At 33.4% G+C, this 23,305-nt stretch overlaps 1 protein-coding gene across 4 annotated transcripts in view; it reads left to right on the top strand.

Moving 5' to 3' along the window:
• The window catches only part of LOC145730160 (LIM domain only protein 3-like), a 66,677-nt gene that overhangs the window by 19,486 nt on the left and 23,886 nt on the right, over positions 1–23,305 (top strand). Inside the window, exon 2 of one of the 4 annotated variants that reach the window (XM_081981203.1) lies at positions 9,233–9,295. The exons of 1 other annotated variant lie outside the window; for it this stretch is intronic. The gene's annotated coding sequence lies outside the window, so the exon portion shown is untranslated. Of the gene's footprint in view, positions 1–9,232; positions 9,296–13,710; positions 13,732–17,865; positions 18,100–23,305 lie in introns of those variants that run through there. 2 more of the 4 variants (XM_081981205.1, XM_081981204.1) reach the window with 2 other exon arrangements.

Genomic DNA, 23,305 nt, shown 5'->3' with positions numbered 1-23,305 from the left:
TATTTATATTTAAAGAAGTATTTTGTAGAGAATTGATAGCCATTGTGTTTACCATTTGTCGCAGTGAATAATAACTAATAAGACATTTCTGAACAAAATGCACACCACCAAGTTCTTTACCAAAAAATCGCTTTTTTGCGACAAGCCCAGGAAATACGAGTCTTGTCACTTTGATCCAACCTGTATATAAGTTTTATGAAGAATTAGCATTTATTATAACTGATACGAATTTACATTAAGTGTGCAAATGCATATAAAGCTACTTTCCTGCACTTCTTGGCAAGTCGACAAAAAGTTCATTTACTGTGCATAACAAAAACTGCATACCTTGTCTTTTCAAATCAAAACAACCCAGAGTAAGCAAATCAAGTTTCATTCAGAGCAAACAAACTGATGCAGTATTTTAATATTCCGTCTCTTTTTGAAAATCTCAATTTAGAGAAGAGTTATTTCCAATGTAATCTGTTAAGTTGCACTCAATTTGCAACACGTAAAACGTTAAATTATTAGAATCAACACAACGGAATGTTTTTTGGCAGCAAAATCAAAATATGAGCCAGTTTCTCTTTGCAAAACAATCTTCACTACCGGTTTTTGTTTGAAATTGTGGAGAATTGAGCGGTAACAAATTGCTCGCAGCACGTACGTCTTGCAACTGAACATTCTAGCATCCTGCAGAACATAAACATGTATCCGAAGCCAACTAAAACATCATTCTCACTTGCTTGAACAATCATAGTTTCGGGTTAACAGATCTTTAATGAGGCTTAAAGTATTTTGAGTCCCTAAAACTGATTCGGAAACAATAATGAGACTGTAAAGAAAACCAGTTTAATAGCGATACTAAATATTGGATTGGTTTTATAAGCTGGTTCATTACAAAAATGTTGTTTACATCGCTCGATTTAACAACCTTAAACCGGATAATAAATCCTCCTTTCTCTGAAAGCTTCCGAATTTAATACTGAATGATTTAAGATCCAGGTGTTTTTATAATCGAGATTAAGTGCTTATACATATTGAATGGACGTTCGTTTAACATGGGATAGGATTTTATTTGAGTCTCTTTTATGAAATGTTCAGCGAACAAATTAAATGAAAACCAGTAGCGTCGACTTCTTAAATTAAAATCCTCCAAATCAAATTTCAAATCATTTTGCCTGTAGCACAATAGCCTACCCCTCGATTTAATTATCATTAAATCAAGCAGCATTGTTGCCTGTTGGCAAGAAGCAATAGTGGTCTATGTGGGTTAAAACAATTTTAGAACGGCTTAGTTAATTTAAAATCACAGACACACTCTTACGCACACGATCCAATTATCCCGATACATTTCCTCTGCAATTTAAATTACTAATTAACTTCTGACATTCCACTTGATGAGAAAATTGAACCCCGCCGCTGATTGCCCACACCGCACATATGTTAATGGCCTAAGAAGACGCTTAATGTGAAAAAAAAAACCAAAACAAAGACGATTAAGACAGGATGCGACAAATAGAAACAAATTTCGTTTACACCTCGGGTCTGTCAGTTAGGTTATGAGAGGTATTCGGGTTTAAAGGCATAACAGGAAATGAGGGGTGTCTTGGTGATAATCGACTGGGCCTGTGAAATATGTGTGGTTTTTTTCTTTTTAATTTATTAATCTCTATAAATACCCGAGTTTTACAGTTGTTTTTTTACGACTAATTGTTTTTACATATAAAATTTTATAGAAATAAACAAATTTGTGAAATATTTTTATGTTTTTGCTACTGTGGGATTTTGGCACTGATTGTCAACTATCATTTTGCAATCAAAATTTTCTAGCATTTTGTTTTGCTCCCATTATAGTTAAATCTTGATGAAGAAAACTTATTTGGGATATTATACGCATTCAACTTCCTTTCCCTTACATTTGGTTGTCTATAGGTACAGAAATCTTCTGAACATTTGTTTGTCTGTTAAGAGATCTGCTTTGGTCTCAGTTTCCAATATTCTAAGCTCTCGTATTAGGATCTCAAATAATCAAAAGTCATTCAAAAAATTTGTTCTCAAAGTTATTACAGCGAAAGCACTTCAAACCTAATTCTTCTTTTGTCACAATCCGTTTATTAGAACGATCATCTGCAGTTTCATTAGAAGAGATTGATTGATCCATGGTCAATCGATTTACTTGTGTGTTCTAGCTGGTTTTACTAGTCTCCCGGTTTTTAGTCAATATTTGCTTCATTTCGAATAAATTACTAAGCTTTTCTTTGTTCACCATAAAGCACCACTTTATTAGAATATCTAGCAGCTATGTTCAATATGTTATAAAACAGATATCAGCATTTATTTGATCTAGTAAATCATTGAATTCTATTGGCAAATTCCTTGATCGTAAGAAATTACTCATTTTGCGGTCTGAAAGCACTGTTTATCTGAGAAGCACATTCTCTTTAAAGAGCTAGCGCCTCCTTTATCTCTGGCCCTGGTCTAAAGCCTGCTAGCAACTCCTTTGCAACAAATGCAAACTAATACTCCATCTGATATCTGAAAACCAAAAAAAAAGAACCAATACCATCAAAGTATTTGATAGAATCTTTAAAGTCATGGAAACTAATGGAAAATTGGCTAGCAACTTTGGCTTCAGGTACAAAAACTAGTTATTCTTTCCATGACTCAGTAGTACAGTAATTTGATTTTTTCATATATTATGTCACTGTTTGAACACTAACTACAACTAAGTATGTTATAAAAAGGAAGAAGGTTCAGATATAATTGTGAAGGAACTAAGAACTGGTTACGTGTTTTTACTTATGGAACGCCCCAGCTATACAATGTGTACTATATCCTTCCTTTTAAGAGAGTAAATGTTATTTTTAAAAAGTTGAACTGTATTAATTACGAAAGATCTTAAGGGTTATTCTTCAATAACAAAAGTAAGACAGAAAGGCATAAGGATAAAAAAACATACATGAAACGATTTATAAACACCTTTAGCGCACTAACAATGACCATTTAAAAATTATAATAAAAACGCATTCAACAATAATTATTGAATAACATTATTCAAATTTCTATTCAAGCAGTACATGTTTTGCTATTATTTATGGCAATTTGAAAAACGTCCGTACTCTTTGAAAATTATAGTGGAAGAAAAAACCTATATCGACTCAACAATGTGGCTATTTTTCCATATATGAAATGTCTGTAATAATTATACCTATTCAAACCAGTTACGAGAAGTTGAACAGTGTAATGGGAATAATAGCAACCGCCGGTAATTGCGGCTTTTGTTCGAGTTTAGTTAGCCTGCATATGTTCCATAATTGATTTCTATTTAACCTGTCCCAGTACGTAACTAGAAGTCATTCAAGCCTTATACACTGAACTTTATTGCGTTTGGAAGGTCAGTATTATAAGCTGGTTTGGTATATAAAAAAAATTGTTGCCAATCCGTCACCTAACCGCTTATTTTACAGTTTGAAAACAATTGTTGGTTTAGTGAACTGAAAAAAGTGGTCAATACACTAGAAAATCAGTCAATGGTCAACCTAAAGCCGTATTTTTGTGTCAGACATTGAGTAACAATGTAGCTAAATTACAGGCTTTCAATTATCTACCCCTGTATACTCAATCTGCTGTATTCCATGCTAACCGAGTTGGCTGATAGAAAAAAACCCGGGGCTTCTTTGGCCATATAAAATGGACTTTTAATTGAATTTGTTTATGTGCGTGCGTGCATCGTTTTTAAATTCAATTTGGAATGGCTTGTGATAGGATAAATGGGGAAATTGTTATTTCTACCCTTCGCAAAACCCCTCCATTTTCTTCGACATAAACCAGCCATTGATATAAAATTGTTTCGGAGCCCTAGACGTGTACGTATTAAATTCGCCTAAAGAAAAACGGAACGCAGTCAATCATGTATTACTTCAATAAATGTTTTTCTGTAAATGTCAACCGCAAACAAGTTATTTTACGCATTAAAACCCTTAACAAACTGCCACTTCTCAATAAATAACACCTTATCAAGACGAAGCGAGAACGAAAAAGCTAAATTTCCTGTAAATTTTCCTCCATATTGACGACATTCTATTCAGTATTTGATTACATGAATTAGGGTGCAAAGTAGGCAAAGAAAAAGCGAAACCCATTTTAATTTTCCGAACAAGATTGTATTCAATTTCCGGGCGGGCGATAGTCAATTTAAAGTAGAACCAGACTAAATCATTTTCAGGGTTAAGTTTTGAAACCAAATATTGATTGTATAATAATGATTTTTGTTTACTATTATATCACCAATGTTTAACACTTCATGCCTGAATGAATTGTGATGATTATTTCAGCTACTAAATATTATAACTTATAGTTATCACAATCACGGGCTGAAAGAAGTTTGAGGTTGTGAATTTTATTCGGTCAAGGGATAAAAATTTTGAACAATTAGTATAGTATTTTGGTAACTTTACCACCCGCTTTCCTTATAAAGGAGCAGTAAAAATGATCCTCTTGGGCGTAAAGGCATTGTTTACGCCTAGGTTTTCATGGCAGAAACATTACAGAACCTATCTGAGGGCTGTACAATATTACTAAATATCTACCCAATTCAAAATTAAAAAACTTTAGAGATATTATAGAACAGGAATATGATCCTTACAAAAGAGAAGAGCAAGCAGAGGATATCGAACCGAACCATGCTGACCATTTAGCCTTATGCAATGAGAGGAAAACTACTACAAATAGAAAAGCTTCTTGTTTTCAAAGGCTTTCGACACGGTTTCTGTTCAAAAAGTTTCATTCAGGCTTCATTCACAAATCAAAATTGAATCTAATTTAAAATGTATTTAACTGAAGCAATGAAGAATGTCATGTAGGTAGCAGTATCTCGGAAGAGAACTCAATGGCAAATAGCTTTATATACCTTACATTTTGCAGATGACCAAGTGGTAATTGTTCTTTATTGCCTACACAATTAAAGTAGTTTGTGTGAGCTATGATATGAAGTTCACATGTGCAGAATTATGTCATACTACTCAACTATATTTTTTTCGGAAATAAACCTCTTTACATATTTGGATAGCTGAGAATACTTGTGTCTTCCATGGATTGGTTACAAATTGTTCTCTTTTCTTAACATGGATATCCATAATGTTTCTTCATTTCTATGGGCAAATTAATGCTTTGGAAAAAGACAAACCCTAATTTGGTCAGTTTCATCTATAGAGTCATTGAACCGTTAGCCACGTGACCACTTTATTAGGATTATTACTGTCATATAACGTCACATGTGTTTTGGTACATGAAGACCATGTCCACCTTTTTCGGGAAGGAAGACAAAACCAATTTGACGGCAAATATCTCCACAATTGCACGTTTTTGAAATGTTTGTGTTGTTGTTTTGAATATGACATTATTATACGTAGGTTCTGGAAAAGAAAATCAAAAAGTCATTACCATACAAGGTGTCTCATAAAAAACATTAGAAATTACTTGCTTTGATAGCAAATGGACCACTGCACGCCAAGTCTATTTACGAAAACAAATTTGACGGCAAATACTTCGGGAATCAAACACTTTTTAAAGCCGAATTGGAAAATGTAGTACCTAATATACAGGGTGATCCATTTGAAATATTATCAGCATCCAGTTTTAAAAACAAATAGAAACAAACGTTACTTTTGAATGAATGTAACTTACTGAACCTCTGTTACTACGAAATTTAATAATTGTTTGGAAAATTAAATTAAAAAGGGCATTACGTTTCGAAAACACCAAAAAGAGTAAAAATCGACCAGATTAAACCAAAAAAAGCCAGTTACATGTTTTGTTTGAAAGAATTGTGTTTTCTGGAAGACATTCTAACAAAAAGGTAAATATTTTGAATGTGTAATGTTGACACTGTTTCTAGTACAGTGTAAGTCATTCTATTTTACTTTAATAATTTATTTGCTAATTAAGAATCAAGTTAAGCTAGGATTACATCACTGTCTGATCAGATACTAGCTTCTACCACATTTATTATCGTTGTAAATAAATATGTTTTAAAACAATAATATTTGCCAACCTACTTATGTATCAGAGTATGCATTCGTTGACAAAATAATCACCAAAGATTATGCATTTATGCACGATTACTATTCCGAAGGTATAATTTATATTTCAAGCAAAGTGTTGCTGTGTTTACAATAATTATTTTCCAAAGCACTTAAAGACGTTAATTGCATTTACATCTTCACAGAGCCTTGTTTGGTGGGTTGTCAAGGCGGGTTAAGGTGAGAAAGTTGTTATTATGAATTATTCAAGACGCCCAGCTCTTATAAGAGCGACGCGACGTCTTCACTTAATTGGATATAAGCCTTGATTGCACGATAGAGATTATTTCAAATTTTCGATCAATAATCATTAACATGCATTGTAAGAAACGGCTTCGGCGAGGTCGCTTTTCTTAACGCGGATTTTAATTGGAAAATACAAGAGATGAAAGTCCCGGCGACATTGCCAGTGAAAAGTTACTTAGCAACTCGATAAATTAATTAGAAATTTAATAGCGTGACCTGCAAATATTTACGCGGGGACTTCGAAATGTGGTGGACTCGTTAACGTTAATATATTTTAAATTAACACAAGACAATTCGGTTTTCGACTTGCCTCAAGCCAAAAGTTAACAAGCTGCCATAACTATAGATATACTCGTTCGAATGTTTATTGTTTCTGCACGTGTTACTTTGCCTTCATTTAAATAGCTTCAAACGGTGAAACTTAATTTGCTAACTGGGTTCAACTTGTATTTATTATTATTCAGATTGAGCTTATTATTGTTCAATGGGAACATTTAATGCAAACCAAAACGTTCTGGAAACAGATGCAGTGTCGACCACAAATTCCTGAAAAATATGAAGATTTAACCAAATTTGTTTTGTTTGTTGTAAAATTTTAAGTGCTCAGCGTAATTCTTGACTTAATATCTCAATTTCGGTTCTTACAAAACTTATTAGTTGAGTATTCGCACCGATGGCGAGGGAGAATCCTATTCAGTACCCAAACTCGATTATCTGGAAGACATCTTTGGCAATGACGAACTCTCGAAGGTTCTTCTACGAAGATCACCAGAGACAGCTTAGCTGATCAAATAGACATATTGGTGGAACTCTATAACACAAAATGCAACACAGGAATCTTTCCCTTAAAGGGCTTAGTCGACCTTTATTTCATTACCGAAAAAGGTTAGCGAGCATCAGTCTAAAGAATCGCCCTCCCAAAATATTCCTACAGGTAATACAACAGAGATTTTTTAGGACATTAGAGCAAGACGTTAGAAAAACCCAATTTCGTTTTAGGGGTACAATAGGAACAAAAGAAGCCTTTAATGTGTTGACTCAAAGATGCATGGACATCAACTAACTACAACAAAAGTTTGCCATATTCATCTTATTCAATTGCTTGAAAGTAAAAATTTACACATGATAGAGATGAAGATATTAGAATAATAACGAATTTATTCTATAACCAGACGGCTAATATCAAACTGGATAATGTACTCTCAGAAGAAGTAAAAATACAACGTGATGTAAGGTAAGGAAGTGCACTAATCTTTATTCGGAAGAAATCATTCAAAGAGCACTGGAGAAAATAACAACGGAAGTAAAGGTAAATAGCAAACCCATTAACAATATTCAATATGCAGATGACACCATACTTATTGCCGCCAGATTTACATTGCTTGATTGATCAAGCAGTGACACACAGCGAGGAGAGCGGGCTTACCTTAAATATCAAAAAGACCAAATTTATGACTATAACAGAATCAGTCCAGCAACAGAAATCAAAGGAGAACTAGTAAAGATAGTCAGTAAGAACAAATACTTAGGAACCACTGTCATTGAGGATAATGAGTACATAATATCATTAGGAATTGGGCAAGCCAGAAACATATTAACAAAATGAGAAATCTGTTATGCAGTAGAATTATTAACAACTTAGAGTCAGCATATTGGAATGCTACCTTTTCTCGGTGTTGCTATATGGGATGGAGTCCCTGGATGTTAAAGAATAAATAAGTACCTAATCGACTGGAAGTATTAGATTTGTGATCGTATAGAAGAATCTTGAAGGAGGAAAGGAAGAATATGTTGGGTAGATATGGTAACCAATGAAGAGGTACTTTGAAGAATGAGAAAGGAAATATTGAACACAATTAAAATAAGGAAGCTGAAAGATCTGAGCCACGTGATGAGGGGAAAGAAATATGTATTGTTGCAGAATATTTGTCAGGGAAAAAGAAGCAGAGGAAGAAGACGCAGTTCCTGGTCAGATAACCTAAAGAAATGGTACAACTGTAGTTCCATTGAGTTGTTTAGAGCTGCAGCATCAAAAGTGAGAAAGCCATGTTAATAACCAACCTTCTGAGAGGAAATAGCACTTGAAGATAAAACTAAGAACGAGTGCAAGCTCTGTAATCTAATATTATCATTATCTGGCAAAGAAACACAGAAATATCATTTTAAACTGTTTCACAGCAAGAACATAGGTAACTGTACAACGTTGGCATTAAGCAGAAGATTTGAAATGTATTCTGCAAGTTACTCACTTGTATGAGAAGAAACATAGTAGAAAGAAAGTAGTATTTCCAAAACATAAATCCACTTAAATGGTAAATAGTGAGTTGGGTTTGATTAGGTGAAGAATGAAAAAATAATTACAATTTCTCATAGTTAATTCCACAACATTGAGGTGGTGCAGAGTGAATAAATGAGTTTTTGGCTTAAGGGATCAAAACAAAATAAGAAACCAAAGCTCAAGATTCTGTAAAAAGATTATTAATGCAGTAAAGATAGTTTCACGGTCACAAAGATATTCTAGTCTTTCATTTCTAGTCATTCTGAGCAAAGTGACAAATATGGATAATGTAACAATCCTTTTCGTAAATTTTTGTAAATACTTTTATCATAATATGCAATCGTACTACGTACTTGAAAAACGTACATCAGACTGGTATTATTCCTAATAAAGTGTTCTCAATTGAGTCTATTAACTATGTCGTCCCCCATAAAAAGCGGTAATAACGGCCTATTCAAAAAAGATTTATTGGGTTCTACCTACGATGATACAATGCAGGTTATTGCTGGCTTGTTAGACGTCTTTGTGTGTAAAAATCTTCATTCAGTTTTGCGTGATTATTTTACTGAACCCTTTGCTTTTGAATAACGCTAATTTTATATTATGTTTGTACTGGTGATTGTTATATTTTATTTCCTTGTTTCAGGTAATTACATTCTAGAATGCATCGAACAACCAATAAAAGCCAAAAAATTGAAGCGGAAAAAGCGTGAGTAGCCGGTACCTATTTTAATTATTATTATGTTTCTAGGCCGTTTAAATTACTTCATTATTTACTAATTAAAACTGACATTTCCCTATACATTTATATTCTTTGTAACTATTATTTTACAATTCACCAAATTTAATTATATTTCGCGATATTGTCAATATGGGAATGCTTTACCCTTTTATGTATATCCTTTTGTAGCCGAAAGCGTAGTGGATAATGAAATATTTTATCAAAAGTCTATTCTCATGTAACACAACATTTATGAAAGCTATAAATATTGTTTTTAATTTAATAACAAAATTATTTGCCTAAATAGGAACTTTATAATTTCATTATTTTTCCAAATAAACACGGTGTTTTTCAAACATTCTTTGGAAAGTAATTTCTGAAGTATTTTCATGAAAAAACAGAAAGTTTTGGTATTCATGAAGTCTGCCTTAAAAAGCAAACTTTTGCAATTTGATGGTACTGGTAGGGTGCGGCAAAGGGGTTCTACGGTACCAGTGGGTTCCAGAAACCCCAGGAATCCTTTTGAGTAAGGGTTAATTTCCTTTACCCTTTAGTATAATCAATAACTGTAAAAATTATTAAACACAAGTTTTAACTTTTGCAATTTAGTAGTACTGGTAGGGTGCGGCACAGAAGTTCTATAGTACCAGGAGATTCTCAAGGTGGAACTAATACTTTTTGTAGCTGTGTTTTTAAGAAAAATTTTACAATAACCGTCAAAAACATAGAAAACTTTAAAAACTTTCTGAGAACTGAGAAAAAGTGTTTCATTGGCTTTTTCTCCTTAAAATACATTTTTATATATACCTACAAACTTTTGAGTGATTTTATGAGTTCCAATTATCTATTTTAATGCAAGTGCAAACAAATCCATCATTGTTCCGTATTACTAATAAGCGCTATAATTTGATTTTGTGTAACTTTATCTCCATTATCATTTCATACCCTAAATGGATTTAAACACTAATTAGATAAAATCCAATGTGCATATTCCAAAAATACGACCTCATACCATTTGCATTTATAAGACCACACCACAGTTGTTATCTGGATTTGCTGATCTCTCAGATTGTACTAATTGGAGTAAATAATTTCCATCCTGGGCACATCCTCATATAATCAATTAATTAACTGGTTTAGACGTTGTTTGCATTGTGCTGAGGCTAATTAGTGGAGTTTTATTGCGTACACTAATTTAATAATTAATGACGGTGTATATCGATATCTCGACAAAAAGTGTATCCCGTTCTGTTCAATCAAATAGTGTTTATGTAATTGAATAGTAATTTGCTTTGCAAATTAATTAACGCCGAACCGTTTTTTTTTGCCACGTACAGCAAATTCACTACATACTTTCATAATTTGTCAATTAATCCGGTGCAACAAACCAAATAAAAGATATAACAGACCTGCATGTGGTAAAAGTTTGTTTACGGCAATTTTCCTAATTAAGGAATGTTGGACTTTCCCAAAAAAAAATCATTTCAATAGCTTTGATCGTTAGCCGGACATACGATATATAATTCTCGCGTTTATATCGTGCTAGTTTAATTAGGCAGCTGCAAGCGACTGTTGATAATTTATGAAGTCTAAATCAGAATATTTACTCCTACGCGCTATACTCGTTAAGAGATACGCCAATTACCGAGACAAAAATGTTAATTGTGCTACCATTTTGTCGCTGATTAACTGGAAAAATACAGTCACACTTGGAGTTAAACTCCTTATATCTCTAAACTTATCTCAACAAACATTTTATTCACATAAACAACCAAATATGCATTGCATTTCGGTATTTATATTGTTTTATAAATGTTTGAAAAGTAATTTTTCGATTCTAAATTGCAATTAGATGCAAAGTGTAATCGCTTATTATGGAAGCTATATTAAAACTGTTTTCGAGATATTGACGGCTAAAAAATTACACTTTTACATAAAAGGGTAAACCACTTTTTTTTGTCCCCCAAAATGCCTTTTTGCAACACTTTAAAACGATTTCAACAATCATGGTAACGTTATGGAGAAAGAAAGTTTTAATAAACGATAATTTCACGTTGTCATGAAATCATAATGACTAATATACTTTAACCTAATAAAAATCGAAACATTTCGAGAAATAATATCACTAAATACTAGAATTGGGTACGCAAAAATTTGGAAACTTTTCCAAATCGGAAACTATCCGGTAAAGAAATAAATATTCCAGGAAAAGTTTCCGTTTATCGTCATTTGTCAAGTGTCAATAGTCATTTTTACTTGACAGTTCAGTCAATACTCTCGTTTTCCACTGGCAGGTCTAAAAACATGTTATCATGAAACTTATAGTAGTCTTGGTAGTACCCCCTAAAATGTTTTAAAAAATCTGAAAATTGCTTCAACTGTTTTACAATAGTTTGATCTATTCGGAAATTCAAAAACAATATACAAAGCTATTCAAATTTGCTATACACCGTTAGTATTTCCTTTTTGAAAAATTTCTGACGATTTTAAAAAATATCCGGAAGAAATCGAACTTTATAAAAAATTATAACCTGATTTGAAAATATATTTTGAATTTGGTTCCAAATTTTTATTCTATATTCCTCTTTCTTCAAATACTAATCACTGACAAAAAATCAACTTTCGTAAGCCTACTTATAAAAATCAAGGTACAATTAGCACAAAACACGCGTATAAAGCAAAATGTTTAAACAATTATTTTAACAGAAAAACAGCACGTCGTATAGCGATACAGAAGTCACAAAGATTTCTGCTAAATCTACCAATTCCAAATCAACTTGAATATTATGCTCTTGATTCAGTCATTTTATCAAGTGTTCCTTAACGTCAGAACTGACAAATTTGTGTTTACAGCTCCATGGAGCTGAAAAACACAACTTACGTGCAACTCCTCAAAAAAACACATCTATGTGGCATTTTATACTTTCAGTACAGTGAGTGAGTTTTGACAATTATGGCAGTTGTCACGTTACGCAATCAAAGTGATAAAGTGTTTCTTCACATCCTAACGGTCAAATTTGACTCCATGGAGCTGTAAAGATACCTCCAAGATACGCATCTACTTACTACAAAAATTCCTTAAATTCACTTGGCATTTTCTTCAAAAATGTCTGACAATTTTCTATCTCTAAGCAAAATGGATACTGAAAATGGCTTTATAAGATCCAAGAAATGAGATCGTAATATCAATTAAAATGGTTAAAGTTATAAATTAGAAGAAAGCAATAAGAAAGTTATTAATATAAGAACCAAAGCTGATAGTAAATTTCGATAAAAGTAATTTATCTGAAAGGGCCTGTTTTGTGTTGTCTGCGTCTAAAGTGCTCCATCGACGCCTTTAACTTATATACGGTTACTTCCAATTTACTTAAAAGGGCTCTGGCCACTTTGTAAGCTCTATTCTTTGCAAAAATCGACACTTATAACAGGCGAATTATTACACTTTATTGCATTAATGTGCAAAGTTATGATCCCATAACCGAAATTAAAAACTGTCAGATTCGCAACATGACTGCCTTTATAATTTCTTTGAAAGCTCGAAATCATTTGGAAAATGGTTTAGAGCGGGCCTGGGCAAACTTGGGAGTGTCGTAAAAATAAAATATTGTTTCCACCAATCTCACTTTAATCCAGTTAATTAATCCTCATAATATCTAACTAATTTTTAGGTTTTAATACAACTAACTATTCATTCACGCCAAAAACTAATTTATAGACACGACCGAAGCATTAGCGGTATTTAAATTAGAACAATAAATGAGAAAATGCCTGGAATTACTGAACAGGTTATATTCATTAAACAAACATCAGTTATACATTTGCTAAACAGGTTTAATTTACTATATAAATGCATCTGGTTTACCTGTATGAATAGTTTAGAATGGGATGTTTTATCTGTTTCAACCCAAACAGTTAAGGAATACGTTTATGTAAACCGGTGCTAAAATATTTATTAGACTAGAATGTACAAATTACGCTATCAAGCAAAATAAACATTAGCTTAGAATTTCTGTTTTCATAACATTATAATTCTTGTGAAACGTTGGGTTATTCCACAGAAATTACGCTTTGTATTCATCACTAAGCACCCTAAATAAAACTTCCTAAAACCCATTTACAATTTACTGGTAAGTAACTCAAGAAATCTAAACTCTTGTAAAGTGTTTAACTCAAAAATGATCGTAAAAGCTTTTTAATCACTTGTGGATTTTCTGGTAGAAAGCACCCTTCTTGGGCTATCAATTGCCCGATTCTTGGTAACAGAAACCACACACACCCTTGGGACAGATTTATGACAAACAAAAATAATCTGTTCACCCGCTATCAAAAACTTTGTTTTCTCAAATAGCGAATTCGTGGTGGTTTGTTTGAAATGTTTTTCTTATTTTCGTATGGTGTTGAACAAGAACTGAACGGCTTGACGGGTACGTAAACACATAACTTTATATAATCTGCGTGAAAACACGGATACAAGATAAAATGCTTTGTTGTTTTAACTACTGTTTTACCGAATAACTGTTTTCCTTTCGTGGATGATTGATTGAAGGATTACATCCTTTTTAAAGGATAAAGTAAAACTATTATAATTTGACACTATATTATTGGACAATGTTATGTTTCCTTATTTTACTTCTGTTTAAAACAAAATAGAATAGATTTGTTAGAGATTATAATTTTTTGTAAAGTTTTATTAAAGATGTTTTGTTGAGTAAATTTGGGCTGTCAGAAAGGAATATTAATTTTACTAAAGAAGTTCGATTACTGCTTAAGATGGCATAGCACAAAAAAATCTGTAATTGAAAAAACTTTCAGGTAAGTCGAATAAACTTAATCTAGGATTTATGGCAATCAAAGATATTCATTTGTAAACAAAAATTATTTAACTTTTTTCTGACGTAGGTGTTGATTTTTTTTACCACGACAAGTTTAAAGAAAAAACAAGTGGCAAGTAAATTAATGAGAGACTTTAAAATCTGTAGACGTATGTAATGTAACATATTAACATTTTTTTTTCCTTTTGGGAAGTTTCCAAAGTTGCAGCAGCAAGGATACCACCGCTGACAGAAGGACTCTTCAGGTGCTCTCTGTCAGCTCGTCCATCTGGTGATTTTGCATCCCAAGGTTTAGGTGAAGTTGGGATTTGGGGATTGATTTCTGGGGAAAAGCCAGGAGTGCAGTCAAATCCCAGTTAGCACCAGGTTAACTACGGAGAGGTTGTGCTCAGATTTTGAGAATAAATTTTTGCCATCCGGGGAGAGTGTCATGTGATTCTTCTAGAGCGGCTGGCTGTTCCGGTTTTGTCGTCGATCTGAAACAGAGAAAAGCGATTAGTAGAGCTTTTGTCTAATAGCTGGTGTCGCAGACGTTTGTGGGGGGCTTCTAGCTTCGGGTGATTTGACTGATTTTTCCTGGTAGATCCTCTCTGGAATATCTTCACTGTGCTCTGCTTGATCCATTGCGGAGATGTACTTCAAGTCTCTCTGAATGTTTCCAGCGCTGTCCTGAACGCAATTTATCAAAGCTTGATGAGCGTCTCTGTGTTTCGAAGTGCCACCTTCGATGTCCTGCTTGTCATGGGGTACTTTTTGGCTCTGGTGGCTCTGGCTCTATGTCTGTTGGATTCTATGTTGCTTCCCCACGTTAGGTTTGTGTCCATCTTGACCCCAAGGTATGTTGCCTCGTTGTCCGTGTCTTCTAACCTCACGTAGCCTTCTATCCTGAAGGAGAGATGTTCTCCGCGTTTAGATCGTTATTTTCCTTCTTGCACCATTTCTGTTACGCGGTTATCTCCTCTTCAAGGTATCAAGAGACGGTCGTTTCTGCTCCGGGTCAAAATTGCAGTGTCGTCCGCGTAGTGGGCTAAGCTAGTTCGCTGAGTTCTAGGTGGATCTTAAACATAAATGTTATAGAGAAATGGCGACAGTACTGCGCCTTGTGGCACTACTGCTTCTATTTCCCTATAACTTGCGTATGAAAGGGAGGAGCTGAAAGAAAATATCTAATGGAACAAACATACATCATGGGGAATGAAATACACAACCATCTCTACAATAAAATTTAAATTAAAAAATAAATGTATTTTCATTGTGGAGAAGGTTGTGTGTTTCATCTCTGATCACTTCTACAGATGTAGTAAATATAATTTTTAGACCAAATTGCTTATGGGGTGTCATACGTTTATCTGTATTGTCACATTTTATTTCTAATAGATGGGCATATCACCTACTAACTTCGTGTTAATGTTTTAAAAATAGGTATTGCATGTAAACGTCACTTAAAACAATTCATGTCTCGTCGATTTTTGTTTGTGTCATTATTTAATAATGTTCATATAACATGATTTGCAACTATAAAAATGCTACCAAAACATAAATTGCTTGGCGGTTAAATTCGATAAACCATAAAAAAGCAACCGCCCAACGAAACTTTAAATCACAGTTGAGTGGAATTTGCGTCCTTAATTGCGCCGCCCATTTTAAATCATACACGGGAATAGATTAACGTTAGCCGTTTTAAATATAAGAGCACGAACACCCCTTTCAGCACTGAGAGGATTTTTTAAACGTCCCGTCCGCAATTATGGCATCAAATTACTAATTACCCTAATGGGATCCTGTAAATAATACAAGGGCTTGTAATAGCACACAGCCTACACTAATTCTCACTTAAGTATAAATGGCCCTATCAGACGCTTTGACGTATGATGAACAGGTTCGTAATGGAAATTCTGCCGTCGCTCTTGGATGTTTAAAGTGGTCTGATATGTGAACGTTTTTACTGTAAACAAGTTCTCAATCTCACCAAAGAAATGCACAATGGTTGAAAATGGCATACAAAGGCCACTGACGTGTAACAATTGTGCGTAAATTTAATGCAAGCAAACTAATTAGCCAATTAAGCTAAAGTTTGTTGCAGCTGAAATGAATTTCTATGTAAATGCTTGACGCTAATACCTCTTATACACGTTAATAAGGCGTGTGAGACCAAATGAATCAACAACAGAAAGATATAAAGATAAAACAAAGTGCCACTTGTGATGCATTTGAAATTATTGAAAGCGGAAATACATTTTGCCTAAACAAAATTAGTTCGCTAAAGAACTAATCAACAGTAACAACGGCCAATTCAAAAATTTGTTTCATTCGCCTAGTGGTCGTTTTGGGTATACATGAGCCAGTAAATGAATTCATTACTTTGAACATGACTATAACAGATAGTTATGTTTTCTGTTAAATGTGCGGCACTCTCAATTGCAAAGGTATCGTTGTACTAATGAATTGACACTATTTCAAAAAAAAAAGTATAGAATAGCTATTCTAAATCAAAGAAAAGCTGTTTAAGATAAAAGAATGTATTGAAAAATGTATTAGTTTACGAACGCCCGGTATATTTAAATGATGCTTATTAGTACCAGTTTTTAAAGCATTTGGTGCGAAGCAAAGGGGGTAGATAGTACTAGTTGGAGTACCAAATTCAGGAAAAACCTTTTGTCATTCTGAAGTTTTCTATCCAGTTTTGGTAATTATATTTTTTATTTGAATTAACTCCCATTTTTCTGAGCTGCGTATTTTACTCCAAATCCTGTTGTAATTTTAATTAAAGGAGAATAAGACTATATTGACTTGTGTCCATTAACTAAATGCTCTTTTTGAAAAACTTTACTTTTCTTAGCAACTGATGCTTGTTTAATTTGCAGTTGATTTAAAATTATATATTTCTTATATTTGTTAAAAATGTCCAGCAAATAGATACAACTAATTACAGAGGCTTACAGATGCAGATAAGAAAATTACTTTTACCAACGTATTGCTTCAATATAGGTTCACCGCTAAGACTTGGATTATCCACTGTTATATTGGTTACTGCACAGATTTTCAGGTGCTTGCAAACCGAAAGAAGAATCTTTAATAAATGTGTATCTACCGAATAGTAGTAGAATGGTTTTTGGCCCTATGAAAGTCCAATTTAAAATTTTGTAATATAAGTTTGTGCCTAAATTGCTGTTAATCCAGTATTCTACACAATTTTATAGAAAATAGAACCTGGGAAACCGAATATCTTAACCGGAAACCAGGATATGGAAGTTCGCAGCAGAATAGAGCAGCCAAAATTGGCACTCCTTAACAAGAAAAATCTCATATGTAATCAAAGCCTCAGATTAAAATTGCGGTATTGTTTCGTAAAAGGCTCGGTTTGGGGTGTGAAAAGCTCAAACTAAGAAATATTCGAAATGTGCCCAAAAATTAAAATGTATTTATCACTTACAGTATGAAATAAAACGTATTACGATACACTCTACCGTGAAATGCAATTAAAGTACTCGTCTAGAAATACTTTAATAAGCCATTTCCCGGACTTGTAACGTAAATTACTATTACAATATCTCATTCTCATATTTAATACTGACTATACTATTAAAAGTTAAAATATTTAGTTGAAAAGTAGTACGCCACTGCGTGCAAAATAAACTGTTGTACACATACGTAGGGAGATAAAGGGCATTTGGTCCCAAAGCGCAGTTTATGTTTCAGAGCGTAGCCGCGTAAAGCTTTGAACGTTTAATGCGGTCTAATGTAAGCGAGTAGTCGTGTTTACTAATAAAACATATTGGTAATTAAGCGTTGCTAATTTGGTAATAAGCATCACAAACACAGAATTCAATTAACGTCAGAGGAGGAAAGCGGAGCCGGACAGAGAGAGCGGAATAACGAGCCCGGTTGAAATGAAGCGGCCGGAATGCAGTGGCACCGCATGTGAAGTGCCACCGTAATGCCCATTTACCCATTTACAGGGTGAGTACGGATCAGTTTACAACGCGGTATTATGTTAGAAACGTTTGTCGAGACTCTTTTACTGCTGTATTTGTTTTGAGTACGTGCTTGATCCTGTACTCGTAACGCAATCTTGGTCCGAGTGTGGGCTTCTCTTTAATATTTTGTACCGCTCTTTGGCAACAAAGTTCATTAGTAACTTGCGTGGCGAATGATGTGGTCACTCACAACAGTGGCGCATCACAGTATCCTGTAGAACATTAGGTTTGTTCCAACCGTTAGTAATATTACAAACAATCAAGTAAAATCACCTTTGAAAACTTTTGAGAAACTAGTCTGAATCAGTTGTTAAACGATATTAGTAAAGTTAGAAACGAAAATTGAAGACACAATGTTCAAAATATCAAAACAGCCTAAAACTATCATTGGTGTTCCTGTGTTACATTTTCATATTTTGTTAATTGGATTGAGCGGAAACTCTGACCCTAACAATTCAATAAATAAACATCAAGTAGTGCAAAGAGCAATGGAAAGATTGATGCTAGGAATAAGTGATCAGAAATCACAACTCATTACAAAATCCAAGTGAAGATGAATGTGCATTAAAGACAACCGATGGACAAAACGAAACCTGGAATGGAGACCCAGAGAAGACAGGAGACGCAGAGGATGACCGCCCACCAGATGGGCGGACGACGTTAAACTTGTAGGGGGAAACTGGATTAGCAAGCAAGACAAAAACAGTGGAAATAAAGTCTATCATCATTTCAAATCTTCTTGATTTTTAATTCATTATGTTTTTTCTAATTTTTGTCTGTCTAGGAATGTTGCAATTGAGATTGCACAGTCATTTGAATTATCTGATTTTCTCTATCGATCACATCAATAATGTATTCATAATCAGCTCATGTGAGACAAACATTTAAGAAATTTCACGTTCAGCATTAATAGTATGGTAAATTACTTTCTACAGTACGAACTCCGATCTTTAATTGTTCATTCAAGTCTATTAATTATTATCTCAAATAAAAAGAAGTAAACACAAAATTGAGGTTAGAAATGAATTATATGAAGCTTTACTAAATCGATCAATAATGCATCTAATTTTTGAGCTCTCGGTTCTTGCTCTTGAGTTGGAATCGTTCAAATGATAGTTTTACTCGCTACAACTCTGCTTGAGACGACAAACCGTCGATAATCGTTGGTTGTAAACCAGTAGGGACTTTGTAAGTATTTTTTGAATCAACCCTGGTTAGAATTGAAAGCTCCTAAAGAACCACGCTGCTCCAATCCTGATGAGCAATTTCCAAAATAAAAATATATCAATATCTCGAGAACTGCTTAAAATCCATATTGTACGCTGAGTATTGAAAAATAGAATAATAGTTATACCGGTGGTTCCTAAAAGCATAATTATTGTTGTACTTTTCGAGATAATGAACGTGATTTGAAAAACAAACCAAAGTAGTGTGGAAATGAGCACACACTAATATAGGGAGTCCAAGGATGCATTCCATGGGAATCTCCAAAAGTGTTGAAGTTAAATTAGAAAAAAGTTGCAAAATTAGGGTGCCTTTTAAGTTTTAAAAGATCAGGTATTTGTTTTAAATCGTTTTTTTCATTTTTTAAATTAATTTTAAGTAATACAAAAAGCAAAAACATACTCTCTACAAACTGGTGTCAATTGTGAACGCATTTACCCGGTTCTAACTAAGTGTAAACCTGGTCCCCTGGATGCAGAAAACGTTCGTAGATCTAACCGTTTTAGAGATATTCGACTTAATTTATTTTTTTTTTGGCGACAGCAAGGTTAAATATATACAAGGTGTCAAAAAAAACCAAAAGAAAAAATGTCAAATTTGAAATTAACGCTCTGCCAGTTGTGACCGCGTTGTTTGTCCACTGCGTGCGGAAAATCTTTCTGAACATTTTTGAATCCTGCCGTAGCTCTAACCGTTTCCGAGGTATTCGACTATTTTACTTATCTAATATTTGAAAATGCTGTATCTGCGCCATTTTTGGGGTTACAGCGACACTCAAAAACGCAAAATGTTCATCTTAAACTGTTCTTTCACCGCGTGCTAGTCGCAACATAGTTGAACATATGTCCAATAAAACAAACAAAAACTGTCAAATTTAAAAAAAAAAACATTGTTTTTCTTACGGCTTCCTAGATATACAATTATAAAGAACACACACACACTTTATTGAGAAATCCATCAGTTTCTCCTATATTTGATTCTATATGATCAAATTTTTTTGTGAGAAGCAATATAGTAAATCAGAGTGTCTTACAATATCATTACAAAATTCAATTAAAAATAAAAATTTTAGCTGTAAAATTAATAATTTTTAATAAACGTTGAACTTTTCCAGAATCAAACCACAACACGTATTACATTTCAGCACGACAATCATCAAGTATTTTATATAATGCGGCATTCACGATCGTGCAATCATAAAAACCTTTGGCATAATGTTAATATCAAAAAAACTAACAAAAACCGCATAACTATTACGTGTAAAGAATTCCAATCTGGTTGTGACCAGTTGCTGAAAATATATTGCCTTATTAATTACCAAGTCGGGAATTCAAAAAAATCTCATACGGCAATATAACATATCGGAATTTATAAAGTTTTAAAACCTGATTAACATTTTCAATGAGGCGCCGAAACATGCAGCTTATTGCACGGCACTGAACCGCTCCGAGTATCGTCCATTTCAAGCCAAAATTATCGTACGTGCCTTGAAATTTAACTGATAAAAATTTTAAATGACACCCTTTATTAACTGACTTTTATATTAACTTGTTCTGGAATCCTTATCCGGCTTTTAATTAATGCTTTTAATTAGCTTTTATTAAGTACCCGTCTCGCAAAAGAAAATAAGAAAGCTTTCAAAATTCTACACGTCACAAACTGTTGTTGTAGTATATACGTGTTGTAGTGCTCTAAGAAGCATTTTACGCACGATATGGAAAAATTTCGTTCGAGGAGTGCGTAAAATGCCTTAGAGCACGTGTGACGAACTATACTTTACCTACGACCAAGTGTAAAGTCCTGGCTTTCGCAACTCATATAATTTAGAATATTTTTAAAAAATTAATATCACATTTGTACTAATCATAGGAATTATGTTCTTCTCTTAAACCTGTGCGCTTTTTTACAGCTCTATAATATATACCTAATAGCAAAAAACAACTGTGCGCAAAGAAGGTCATTATGTAAGAGAAAACTATGCGTAATAAGCTATTTACATTGAGGTCGTAGGTAAAATCAATTATAACGATACTTTATGAAGAATGAGGGCATAGGAGGGCATTTTTGAAGTCAAAAAAACAGTTTTCTGGGTGGTTTGAAAATCCTTGAAACTGGTAAAAATTACTTTCAGAGGTATCAAAACTGTGTAAATCTTCTGAAGAAATGTATTTTGTCTGTTCATTATGGTTTATTTTTGCTTGTTAGTCAAGAAGGTACACATCAAAAACACACTCCATCGAATTTGAATCTACATAATTTAATATCATCAATGGTGTTTTTTCCAGAAATATTTCTGCAGTAAAGAATAACAAACAATCTTGTAAAAGCATTGATATGGAATTACGATTTTAAAGTAATTATTTTCCAAAGTAGGAACTAATCTTCCGGGAACAACATCCCTGACAATCAACTGGATGGAACTATAGAAAAATCATTTCTCCATATTTGTGTGTCGCTTTGTTCCAGATATCCTCCAGGCCTGCGTTGTAGTAAAATTTCGTCGAAACTCTCAACTCGTTAAGTTGATTGCGATAGTCAATTTGTATAATGGGTAGAATTCTTTGATATATGCGCGGCTTTCTAAGTGTATTACTTACAGATATCTAGTGATAGAAGGGACTCAACCACTATTGATGACTACGGGCGAGTCCATTTTGTTATTGCAATCCATGTTATTCTTATTTCTAATATAGCAAATGGCCAATTCTTATTATTTAGAGTTGAGGTTGTTTTCCAAATTAAATAAATCTCGCATGTTTTCATGTTTATTATGCGACTGTTTCGAAAACGCACTTAAAAGATTAAACCAACTTTATTTTCTCGATTTAAAAGGGAGTGAAGTTCCATAAGATACTATGAGAGTTAATTACGTTAATGAAAAGTGCCTGGAGTTTTATTATGGAAAAAACAAAATGGCAATTATAATTTTAACGTTTTGAATTAATCTGGGAAAATCCAGTTTAATTACACTGAAACTGCTTTTTATTGTGTATAATTCAGCTTGATAGGTGGAGTTAAAATTTTTTTGGCTTTCAATTATTCCACAACGAAACGCCTTTAAAATTGCAGTGTTAACAACAATTCTAGTTTAGAAGACCGCAGTCTAGATACGTTTGCACACACCTGCAAATATTTTTGTAATTCCTAATGAAAATTGCTACAAATTTTGTAAAACCCGTTAGTCGGTGCTAAAAATGCACTTTAAAACGCAGTTAAACTACTGGTTTACGTAAAAGGATTAAATGATCGTTTGATCTTCTTGCATGTGTGCTTGATGAGGAATTCTCGGTTTTTATTTTGTGCCATTAAACTGACATTATTATTGTATGCTATTGAGTTACAAACATTTAGAAAAAAATCCCCGTTTCAAAGAACACATCTTGATATGCAACTTGTCGAGTAAATACGTTTTACTACGATAAACTGTAGCCCTATTCTTGTCATAAAACTGTGACGTTGCCACTGTGAGACAGAGGCGGCTCGTCCATTTGAATTTTCTGAGTGTACCGTTGATTGATAAACTATAATTAAACAAAGGTTAAGATGAACTGCAATTTCGTGTCAACTTTGCTAAATATTCCACAAGTTTTGTGTGTTTAATTTTTTTGTGTTTAAACTCCTGAAAACCATATTTCAACGCAAACTTTAGTGAGTCAAATTAGTGATGTTGCACGCCCCGAAAAAGTCGGTATTACAGTCTGCTATAAAATCGTCTATAAAAGAATCGAGTAACCAGATCACATTTTTAAGCACATTTTTGGAATCCTCATTAAATGTTCTAGTTTATAACCTAAAAAAATACAAAAACATTTTGTACAGTCTGGAAGGAAAGCGCTGTCAAACTTTGAACTGTAAAAACTACTTATTGTGACTGAATCATATTTTAAAGCACAGTTTTCGAATCTGTATTAAATTTCCTAACCTATAATAAAAAAAAAACAAAAAAAAAATTTAGTACTGTCTGG

This window comes from Ips typographus, linkage group LG6 (assembly GCF_016097725.1).
Source record: "Ips typographus isolate SLU linkage group LG6, UJ_Ityp_2.0, whole genome shotgun sequence".
In the NCBI taxonomy this organism is placed as follows: Eukaryota; Metazoa; Arthropoda; class Insecta; order Coleoptera; family Curculionidae; genus Ips; species Ips typographus.
Note: the sequence above shows the minus strand (reverse complement) of the source record. Positions and strands in the feature narration are given on the sequence as shown.